Here is a 12,816-nt window from a genome sequence, read left to right on the forward strand (position 1 = left end):
GCACAGTAGAACTCCCCCATAGGGTTTCCAAGGCTATACATCTTTACGAAAGCAGACTGCCTCAGCTCTCTCCCTCAAAGTGTCTGGTGGGATTGAACCATCAACCTTTTGGTTAGCAGTCACATGCTTTAACCATTACACCAAAAGAGTTCCCCAGTCTCTAACACAGACCTTGAGAATTCTGCCTCTGAACTACCAATCCCTTCTCAAATTGTATTCTTCCAATAGATGGTGACCACCTTGAGGGCAGTAAATTGTGTCTCACTCATCTTCGTGCTTCTGGAACCCTAGTGTAGTGCTTCAACTCCAGCAGCATTTAATACATATTTTAGTTATTGGGTGCTGTGGAGTCAGTTCTGAGTTACGGTGACTTCCTGTGGTGAAGTAGAACTGCACTGTAGGGGTTTCTTTGTTGTAATCTACATGAAAGCAGATTGCCAGGTCTTTCTCCTGCAGAGCCACTGAGTGGGTTCCAACCATCAGCCTTTCAGTTAGCAGATGAGCATTTTTCACTGTTGTGCCACCAGGGCTTTATTTATTACATGCTGATTTTAGTTGTTGAAAAGGAAGTGTAATTTTCTTCCTCAAAAATGATTAAACTTTTTCATCATTCTTGCAGCTAAGTCTTAAACTTTCAAGTCATACCTTTTTTTTCCCCCTCTTTTTCTACATTCATGCCTGTGGTAGTTAAGGCTGTGTGTCAATTTGGGCCATGGTTTTGAAAGGCTTGGCTGCTGGATATAGTTATTCCTCATGATAAGATTGTAATCACTTTCATCATGGAATCAGCTATGAGCAGTAAGTAGTTGAAGGGGAGTTACCTTTGGGCTTCCAGTATACACATAGACACACACACACACAGAGAGAGAGAGAGAGAGAGAGAGAGAGAGAGAGAGAAACTTTGAGAAAGGTCTCTAGTTTTTGGCACATCTGGATCCTGCATTTGCCTGAGTCTTCATCTCCAGTCCCTGGTCTTGAACCAGTGTCCTGCCACATTGCCTGCCAATTTTGGGATTGTGCTATTTCATCTGCCAACCTTGGATTCATCAGCCTCAGCAGACAGCAGCTACCTGAGTTAGAAGTTACCTCCAGCTCCAGTGGGACTAGAATAAGAGGCAGAGCTGAAACCCAAGGTCAAGGGGCCTTTACCCAGTCCCTAGAGTTGGTGCTCTGAATTCAAACTTCCAATCTCCTAAAATGTAGGAGAATAAATTCCTGTTCGTTAAGCTATCCACTTGAGGTATTTCTGTTGTAGCAGCACTAAAGAACTAAGACAATACTTCCCATTGCATTGCTTAGATCTTCACCAGAATCTAGCTCTTTGCCACTCCTACCTGAAGAATTGCAGGTGGGTTATTCCAACCTCCTTAAACCTGGCAAAGATGAGTCTTTCACAACTATACCGTTGGCTATTTTGATTGTTTCCATGTATAGGTATATGGTCCAGGTATTTTATGGCTGACCATAATTACTAGGACTTTTATTACAAAACAGACTCCTCCCCTGGCAATTCTGACTTAGCAGGAATTACTTAGAACTATCTATTTTAATGTTTATCCAGGTGATCTTATGTGTAGCCACATTCTTTGAAAAGGAATTTTAAAACTGACCTACCTAAAAACTTTCAGCAGCTTAAAGTAGTTAATACCATTTTCTAGAAAAGGGCATTGTGTTTAGTAAATAGAGTAAGAGGTAAGAAAAAATGAGGGAAACCTTCAATGAGGTGAGTTAACACCACAGCTACAACAATGGACTTAAACATACCAGTGATCATGAATATGGCCCAGGACTAGGCAATGTTTTGCTTTTGGTCCATTATACGTAAGGTTGCCATCAGTTGGAGCCAATTAACGGCAACTAACAACAACAACACATAAGAATTAAACAAGTTAGTATTTCTTAAATGTCCAAAACAGTGCTCAGCACACACTAGGTGCTTTGTATGCATTATTATTTCTTTAAATGATGAAAGAAGCAATATTGGTGCACATATTTTCCATGAGGTGATTTTAGATGGCATGGATATGAAAGTAAATTCTTAATAGGTATATATGTATTATGAACTTATTAAAAATAAATTACATATAAATAATGCATATCAAGCCCACATTTTCTCAGATTTAGGTTGAGGCTAAGATTGGTAGTTCAGTAGTAATCCATTTTATGAAGATAATTCATCTTAGAAGCCTGTGCAAGCTCATTAATCTTCAAACCATAAGTCACTGGAACTTCTGCCATATATTGTTGGGCCATAAAAAGAGTTCCAGGATGCAGATCGCTGAGATGGATTCATATCAACTGAATCTCCTTAGGCATCAAAACATTTTCAGCAATAAGACTGCACTTTCTTTGATATGTGGATAGGACAACAAAGTAAGCGATGATGCTACTCAAATGGATGCAATTTGGAATACATAGGCCCACAGAATTAATATGCACAGGTACCAACAATGAATATTTGCTATTTTCCAGGCACTCTGCTAAATAATTTATCTGTTTTACATTATTTAATTCTCATGAAAACCCATGATGCTGTCCCTATTTTACCACAGAGAGAGCTCAAGTGCAGAGGTTTTAAGTAGCATGATCTAGAACAGGCTACTTGTCAGTGGTAGCAATGGGATCTAAGTCCAGTCAGTCTGATACCAGTGTCCATCTTCCTAACCTCCATGGTTTACTGATTTAAGTAAACATACACACAGAATATATATCATTTTTCTTCTGGAAGGGAGCATGCATACTCACTCACTGCCATCAAGTCAGATCTGACTCCTAGCGACCCTTCCTTGGGTTTCCAAGGCAATATCACTATGGAAGTAGATCGCCCAATCATCCTTCTGAGGAGTGGCTAGTGGGTTTGAACTGCCAGCCTTCTGGTTAGCAGTCAAATGCCTTAAGCATTATGCTAAAGCTCCCTAGCATGCACACAGAAAAGTGTTAAAGCATATGTGTACAAATTAAAGACTACCCATAACGCAGGCATCTGTGTCAGATCAATAAATGAAACATTTAAAGTGCTCTAGATTCTCCCCCTCCTGTGCTCTCTCTCCTCTCAGGGATAACACTTTCTAATACCTGTGATGACTGTTTTTTTTTTTTTTTTGCTAATGTGTAGTTTTATTACCTATGGGTATAACCCTCCACCATGGTCTCATTTTTACCTGGTGTTCAAGGCCCTTCCATAGTATAGCCTCTGGTCCCATTTCCCATGGTTTTCCTACTTGAACCCTCTTCTATAACTTCTGCTGTACTTCTATGCCCCCAAAATGCTGTATGACTCATTTTTCCTCATATTCATTCAAGCAAATCCCTTCCTCCAAATCTCCTCATCTCTAAATTTACCCTTTGTCTCTGGCCCACCTAACCTGGGATGCCTGTCTGATGAGTTTGTCCCTTATGGGCTTTTCTCCCCTAAACTGCACTCATCCTTGTGTCTGTTCCATCTACCTTCTTCACCACCCTGTTTAATATTATTTTTTTAATGCATATAAAGTCTTAACATGTTTGTTACTATTAATCATTACTAATTTACTTATTCGGCATAATGTGTCTGTTATTATTGCTTTTATTCATTGTTAATTTATGTCTTCAACATTCATTATTAAACACACTGTGTGACAGTTGTATGTTTTGCATAAACAGCAGAAAATAAGGTAGACTAAGTCCCTACCCTCATAGAGCTTATTTTCTAGAGTGGAGAGACCAGTAATAAACAAGGGAACAAACAAGGAAATGAGATATTGTCAGATTATGATCAACACTATGAAGGAAATGAAACAGGTATAGGGGTTAAATGGATGAACTATGATGTATGATGTATCTAACCATCCAGGGTAATAATATTACAGGCAGACAGGACAGCATGCCTCAGCATGGAGGGATAAGAAAAGAGAGGGGGACAAGAAGCTGGAGAAGTGGTCATGGGTTGATCATGTAGCATCTTTTTGGCCCTGGTAAGGAGTTTTGATTTCTTTAAGATGCAATGGGATGCCATTGTAAAGCTTAAAGAATGGAAGGGATATGCTCTAACCTATTTATGAGTACTAAGTGCCTAAGGCTGCTAACCAAAAGGTTGGCAGTTCAAACCCACCATGTACTCCTTGGAAGGAAGACTGGGCAATCTGCTTCCGTAAAGATACTGCCTCGAAAACCCAGGGAGTGGTCTCTATGAGTCAAACTGACTTGATGGCAGTGCTTTTTTTTTTTTTTGGTTTTTAAACTCACACCTCAAGTTGCTTTTTAACTTTTTATGTGTATTTCTTTTCCCTCTAATTAGAGTGTTCAGTCTTTGTTTTTCCTTGAAATATTTACTATTGACCATGCTAATATTGTTTCAAAACTTGAGCCAATGCCCTTTCCACGCTGTTATCAAGCTCACACTATTTCAGTTTTAAGTGTCAAATTTTTCCAAGATTCCTGAGTATACTCAAAACCCCATCAACTCAGTAAAGTTTCAATTGGACAACTGAAGTAGCTTTGTGATGTTATTACACTGTCAACAAACGTGACCTACCTCACAAACAAGGTGAGAAGTGCCAAAACACTTGTTAGTTGTTCAAAATCTGAAGGGTGCCTCCTTTACGATTAGGGGTAACTTGATGAGACTTGAATTCCTGCTGACCTTTTGTGTACTTCTCAAAGCAAGATGTACAGAGCTGGGAACAGAAGCTGAGGTTTCTGATAAAAACTGGCAGGCCTAGCCATTGCCTTTCTAGTTACATTTCCTAGGGAATTCGTGCATTTCATCTCCATAAGGCAGGTGCTTCTGAGAATTTTAAACAAGCAAAGCAACTGTCAAAAAGTGAAAATGAACCCTAACCAGATATATCAACTTATACAAAACTGAGACATGAATATATAAGGTAGGGAGATACCTGCTAATTTTAAAGAGATTATATTATTATTATTAGTAGTAGTATTTTGACAACTGAGAGCACGAGTCTGACACTGGAACCTTCCATGTGATCGGTACTTAGATTACACTTCATTATCTAAATAAACAAAAATGTACTTCAGAAGCTGAGAGAAAGTTCTGTAATTCTGGGAAACAAGGCAGACCCAGAGCAAGGCATATGGCTATTGCCCTCATGCACGCTTTTCCAAGGCTATCAAGGGGGGCTCTGGTGCTGGCAAGTGGGATTAGTTATTAGACAGCAGCCTCAAGGCACTAGGGCCTCAGAGGAAAGCACTGATGCTCCAATCACACTCCATTACTCCTCATTGTTACTAATGAGCCATGTTTCCAAAAGGGAGTGCTCCCTTTAAGTACATGCAATTTTATACTCACCAAAATGACCTGAAATTATCCTTATAAATGGATTGTACTTAAATCACTCAACTGTCCATGTAGCTCGTCACTTGACCCTCATTGTAGACATGTTAATGACTCATTGCTCCAAGAAATACTCTGAGAAAAATGGTTCAGAGAGTACTATAACACAATTTCACTTACAAATGTTCCCCAGACATGGAAATTTTAGATAAACCGGTAGGGTTTCAGTTGCCTGGCACATATTCTTTATTTTCAATATTAAAAGGCTACCATTACTGAACATTTTGATCAAAGATTCCATAGAGGAGTCCTGATCAAAAGAAGAAAGATACAGAATAGAATTTCAAATTCTTATAGACTCTAGACTTTCTGGAGCCATGGAGGGTAGATGTACCCCTGAAATTATTACCCTGAGATTATCTTTAAAACTTAAACCAAAAATATCCCCTGAAGTCTTCTTAAAACCAAACAACAATTTAGCTTCACTAGTAAAAATTGTCTGCCCTGAGCACTATGCTCTTACAAGAACTATTTGTATAGGATCAAACTGATAATAGCAACTCAAAAGATTAGGTAGGAACCTTAGGGTGTAATGAGTTTATGTTAATGAAGAGGGAACAACTCAGAAAAGGAGGGTGAGAATATTTCACAACTCAAACAATATAACTAATGTCACTGAATAATACACATAGAAACTGTTGAATTGATATATCCTTTGCTGTATATATTCTCAACAGCTATAAAATAAATAAAATGAAAAAAGAGAGAGAGAAATAAAACCCTATAGAGCACAGATGTATTGTGACAAACATGAGGTCACCATGAGTCAGAATCAACTGGAGGACAATTGATTTTTTTAGTCACATATGTTGCAAGCATTTTTCTTAAGTTGCCATGTGTATTTTTCATTTTATAAATGGTGTTTTTTTCCCAACTATTCTATGACAGAATATGAAATATGGTAGATTATATACCTAAATTTTTATTATAAGAAATACAGATTTTCCTGATGTATTTATGTTATACCAAATAATGTATAGTCTATCAAATGGTTGTATATCCTAAAATACAAACTTTATTTGTTGCCTAGAATGAATACTATCAATAACAACAACAAAAGATATTTATTGAATTTCTGCCATGTTCCAGACACTGTGCTAGTCTCTAGGGGTACAATAGTGAACATAACAGAAATGAGCCTTGCCTTCATGGAGCAACATTTAATGTGGGATACAGAAAACATACAAGTACATACACACAGGTAAGGACATACATCTACAAGTGATTAGAAAGCTGTACGTATTGGCAATGGAGGAAAGAGACAAGGGCTTTAGATTATAAAACAAGTCAATATTCAGGCAACAAATATAAATGTTGACCTACTGTAGGTAGTAAGAAAAGGTCTTAATAAGCAGTGGCATATGTGTTGAGACCTAAAGTAAAAAAGGACTCACCATGAAAGTTTGTAGTGGAGAAGGTGAGAGCCTTCCAAGCAAAGAGAACAGCAGGCCTTGAAGTGGGAATTGAAAATTTACCCATGTGTGCAAATTGAATCAGGGAGAAGTTAACACCAAGACATGCTAGGCAGACAACAAACACATGAGGAAATGCTCATGATCATTAGCCATTAGAGAGATGCAAATCAAAATAACAAGGTATCATTTCCCCCCAGAAATAATAGCAAAGTTCAACAAGGCAGAATATAACAAATGCTGGCAAGGTTGCGGGGAGATTGCAGCTCTCATACACTGCTGGTGGGACTGTAAAATGGTATAATCATTATGGAAAATAGTATGATGGTTCCTTAAAAAACTGAAAATAGAAATACCATTTGATCCAGCAATTCCATTACTAGGAATATATCCTAAAGAGGTGAGAGGACACAAGCAGACATATTCACACCCATGTTCATTGCAGTACAATTCACTGTAGCAAAGAGATAGAAACAAAATAAATGCCCACTGACAGATGAATGGATAACCAAACTATGGTGTATTCACACAATGGAATGCTATGCTACATTAAAGACAAATGAAGAATACACTAATCAAGAATACACTAATCATCTCACAACATGGATGTATTTGAAGGACATTATGCTGAGTGAAATAAGTCAATCACAGAAGGACAAATATTATATAAGCCCATTATTGTAAAAAGTCAAGGAAAGGTTTTCATAGGGAATGAAACTCACTTTGTTGGTTACCGGGGATGGGAGGGAAGGGGAAGAAAAGTGTTGGACTAGTTGGGCTCACATGTTGATTTGGGTGAGGGGAGAATGGTATGGAAAGAGTCTGTGACTGATATGATGACAATGGAGAAAGGAAGGATATGGAAACTTGCACATAAGATATAGACAACAGAGGCAAATACTAGTAAATATTCAATAGTGCATTACCACTAACACCAAACCCCAGGCTATGGATAAATGCATAGACAGGAGAGATGATCAGGTGGGGGGGGGCGAACAGGCATATACTTTAGACCAAGGATAGATTTGGCTAAAGATAATGTTACATATGCACTTGTGATACAAAAAATAGCCACACACATTACAGAAGCAACAGAAGATGGAGTTGGAGTAACCTCTCAGAGACAACCAAACACCTTGGGGGAGAGTGTCACTGGGTCTGCTGACTCAGGACCTTAGTCTCAGGAGACATCATGCTCAATTAGCACAACATAATACATAAAAATCTTGTTCCACAACCTACTTTGATGAGTAGCAACTGAGGTCTTAAAAGCTCTCAAGTAGCCATCTAAGATGCAATTGGTCTTCTCTCATCCCAATCAAAGAAGAGTTAAGAAAATCAAAGGCATCTGGAAAAAATTAGTCCAAGGATAAGATGGACCATGAGAACCTCAGCCTTCATGACCCTGAGACCAGAAGAACTAGATGGTGCCTGGCTACCAACACCAAATACTCAGAAAGTGTTCAAAACTGAAGATTCTGGATACAGTGGGAGGAAAAATGTGGAACTAAATTCAAAAACACAAAAATGACCAAAATTACTGGTCAGATAGATTCTGTGGAACCCCCAAGACTATGGCCACAGGTTACCCTTTGGGCCTAGAATTGGACTCACTGCCATGGATTGGCTCTCAGCCCAACAGTAGAAAGACCTACATGCAGAATACCTGTCCCAGGGCAATGCACTCACCTACTCTAGGGAGATATACGCCTTAGAGCAATCAACCATGAGACACCAGAGAGGCCGCATTCACAGAGAGGGACAGACAGGAATGCATAGTTAAGAAGGGCACAGGGAGGGGGTAGTCACAGGATGGGAGGGGAAGAGAGTTCCTTATTGTCGGGCATGGTAAATGGGATGTAAAATCAAATGTACATGAACTTTTGATTGTAAAAGAAATTTGCTCTGTAAATTTGCACCAAAAGCACAATAAAAAAAAAAAAAAAAAAAAGAAGAAGAAGAAGAAGAAGAAGAAAGAAAAGAAAAAGGAATAACTGCAAGAAAGAAAAAAAGACAAAGCCATTCTAGAAAGAGTCGGATCATGCAGGGTTTTGTTAGCCATGGGAAGACATTTGGATATATTCTAAATGTGAGGCAAAGCCATTGAATGTTTTTAAGAAGAGGGACAATATGATCAAGCTTTTATTGTGGAAAGCATATGTTATATTCTCTGCATTTCTGTGTATACCTGGTATATTGATGCAATTTGGAATCCTGACAAAACCGTTACTATTCAAAGTTAAAGATTTAAAAAATTTTCTCCCTCTCAAACTCTTCCTTCTCAAATATTTATTGTGTGGCTGCTATTTACTAGGTAGTAACTCTTGTTGTCAGTAGCCCTTGAGTCAATTCTAACTCATGACAGTGCCATGTGTTTCAAAGTAGAACTGCTCCATAGGGTTCAGATTTTAATGGAAGCTGATAATCAGGTCTTTCTTCCAAGGTACCACTGGGTGGGTTCATACCACCAACAGTTAGGGTAGCAGTTGAGCACCAAATATTTGTGCAACCTAGGGACCCAGGTGGTAGTTAACTATAGAAACATAATGAGATACAAGCTTATTGTCTAGGGTAGAAGTTCATACAAACATAGAAAATCATCATACCAGTGATCCATGCTCTGAAGTTCAGAAACCAGTTACCATTGAGTTGATCTCAATTCATGGCAACTCTATGTGTGTCAGAGTAGACCTGTGCTCCATAAGGATTTCAGTGGTTGACTTTTCAGAATTAGATGGCCAGGACTTTCTTCTGAGGTACATTTGGGTAGATTCAAACTTCCCACCTTTCTGTTAGAAGCCAAACCATTTGCTTTAACCATTTGCACCATCCAGGGATTCCTCAAGTTCAGAGACTCTAGAAATCAACCTGGAGCAAGTCCCCAGACCCAGAATGTCAGTAGTGCTGTCCTTGAGGAAGTCGCTCTCTCCACCACTACCCTGCCCACAGGATTCTAGGTCAGTCAGCATATTTTAATAAGGGCTTGAGATGCATGAAATGAGCCCTGGTTGTGCAGTGGTTAAGCACTTAGCTGCTAAGCAAATGTTTGGCAGTTTGAACCCACCAGCCATTCTGTGGGAAAAAGATGAGGCAATTTGCTTCCATAAAGATTATAGCCTTGGAAACCCTATGGGTCAGTTCTGCTCTGTCCTGTAGGTTTGCTGAGTTGGAGTCGACTTGATGGCAATGGGCTTTGGATACATAGCTAAAAAACAGACCAGACTCACTGTCGTCGAGTAGGAGCTGGCTCATAGCGACCCCTACTTTTGATTTTCAAGACAGTATCACTAAGGAAGTAGATTGTCCAATCTTCATTCCAAGGAGTGGCTGGTGGGTTTGAACTGCCAGGCTTCTTTCTGGTTAGCAGTTAAATGCCTTAGACATCACGCCACCAGAGTTATGGAACCTCCCTGTATAATAAAAGCAAAAATTGTTATGAATGTTAGCATTATTTTCAATGGTTAAAGGCAATTAGGTTCAGAATAACAGAATTATGTAATGTTAAAGAGTTAAAGTATATACTACCTAATTTCAAAAAGAAATCTAGGAGAAGCACAGCTCTTGTTCAAGTGGATTTTTGGTGTTATTTTTGATGACTTAAAATCCTTTTATGCTTTGTCAATTTGGAAACAGCTTTCTAAAAAGCTAATAGATGGGCTTCCTGCTATCATAGGGTAAAACATATGTGCCTAGAGCATAAAGACTTATTTTCACCTTTATTCTTATCTTGGTAAAACAGTCCACTGACTGTATCACCCTTTGTCTGGCAGAGGTTTAGTGCTGCTACAGTCGGCATTAAAGCCAGAAAAAGAGAGAGGGGCACTGGAGATATTTTAACTGCCACAGGCATAAGCCATTATCTTTGCCTTGTGAAAAATTGCCCGATCGCTTCTCTTGATAAAGCTAGACATGAGTTTAAAAACATTACTTAGAAACATAAACCTCAAATACCTAAGCCCTCACTTCTTTTCCTTTATCACTCACCAGAGCTTTTGAGAATTGGGAAAGGGAAAAAAAAAGTAACTACTTGTAATGAAATGCATTTAAAGAGGGAGATTTCATTTTTGACGCACGGTTGATAGAAGCATTATCTCTGGAGGGCTTATTCAATCAAGAGACTGAGATGCTGAAGCAAGGAGAGAGGAAGGGATGTGAAAAGAGTTCCATCAAGGCATCAAAGCAAATTCTGCCAGTGAGGGCTCTGTCTGCTTCCCTTAGCCTGGATCTTCGAGGGCATGCTCTTTCATTGGACTATATGTTATTATCTTTACTGAGGTTACAATTCTTTGATTGTCCTCCAAGTTTACAGCTCCATCTTCACCTTCCTAGAGTTGGTTAGCACCTCATTTTCATGACATACACTGTATATATTGTATCCACCCAAACTCTCCATCATTCCATAAATTCTGTTGAATTTATCTCTATGTCTTTGTTCCTGACATTCTCACCACATTTTATGGTCTGACTCAAATTTTGCTTTTTTTCATTAAGTCATCTCCATAACCCTGTTCAGACCGTTATTACCTTTTTTTCTACCTATGGAGCCCCTGGCTGATGCAATAAGCTTGGGTGTTAACCTAAAGATTGTTGGTTTGAGTCCACCCAGAGGCACCTTAAATAAAATGCCTGGCAATCTACTTCTGAAAAATCAGCTACTGAGAATCCAATGGAGTAGGGTTCGACTCCATGATAAAGGATTTTCTGTTCCCATAGCATTTTTTTTCCATCCTCAGTTTTATCATTTTTCACCTTCCTCTAATTGCATTTCTATCCTTACTTCACTTCAGACTGTACGCTCCTTGAGAACAATAAATCATTTTCATCGCTCCATCCCTTCCAGAAACTAGTGCCTCCAATGCTTATTTACAGAACACATTCTAAGTGCATTCTTCTAGGGTCCAGAGAAACAAAGAGGATAAGGCACGTATAGCCACTGTGTTCATGGAGTTAACGTAATGGTGTTGGAGAATCACTAAAGAAGAAACATGGACAAATTAATTTTAAATGGTGATATGTATTATGGACACAAATGGGGTGATGGGATGAGGGAGCATTTGGAGAAAAGGAATGCTTCAGTAAAAAGGATTGTAGGAGCAAGTCTCTTTGTAATGATGAACTAGGGGATGAGAAAGCACAATATTTGAGTGGGTGAAGTGGGGCAGATAGAGTAGAGCCTTCCAGAGAGTAAAACAAAACAAAACAAAAAAGCAAACACACTGCCGTCAAGTCAATTCCGACTCACCAACTCATAGCAACCCATCCTTCGGTTTCCGAGGTGATATCTCTATGGGAGTCTTCCTTCCGAGGAGTGGCTGGTGGGTTTGAACCACCACCCTTCTGGTTAGCAGTCAAATGCCTTAGGCACTATGGCCAATAAAATCTTGAGTTAGGAATAGGTTTGACAAATGTTTGGAATTATGAAGAAGTCATATGGTAGTAAAGGGGAGAGAGGTGGGAGATAGAGTTGGACAAGGAGGCAGCATCCAGACCATTCAAGACTCTAAAAACAAAATAACAAGGAGTTTGAACTCTAATTTAAATGCAATGGGAAGCCCTTGGAGAGTTTTAAGCAGGAATATGATATTGTATGATTTCTGTTTTCCAAATGAGGCACTGGTGGTTCAGTGGAAGAATTCCTTCCTTTCATGTGGAAGACCGAGGTTCTATTCCCTTCCAATTTACCTCATGTGCAGCTACTACTCATCAGTCAGTGCAGGCTTATTTTTGTTATGATGCTGAACAGGTTCCAGACTAAGGTGGACCAGGAAGACAGATCTGGTGATCTACTCCTGAAAATCAGTCAGCGAAGATAAAAATAGTCAGATAGTTGGACAGACTGAACTATTAGTTATGTCTATGCAGTGGGGAGTGTACCCAAGACCATGTATAGGGTTGGCAGACAATGTTTGTACAAGTATATTTGTATGTTCTGTAAGAATCCCCAGGTGTGTAATAGAGCTGACAAGGGACAAAGTTATAGTCACTTCTTGGGCACAGCCAGCTACCCAGAGGGAGCAAGTAGTTGCACCTGTGGGCTTGGGACCATAGTCACAGGGGACATCAAGCTCAATT

Source organism: Orycteropus afer, unplaced genomic scaffold, assembly GCF_000298275.1.
Source record: "Orycteropus afer afer isolate SDZICR_OR568_19922 unplaced genomic scaffold, OryAfe1.0 scaffold00207, whole genome shotgun sequence".
Lineage (NCBI taxonomy): Eukaryota > Metazoa > Chordata > Mammalia > Tubulidentata > Orycteropodidae > Orycteropus > Orycteropus afer.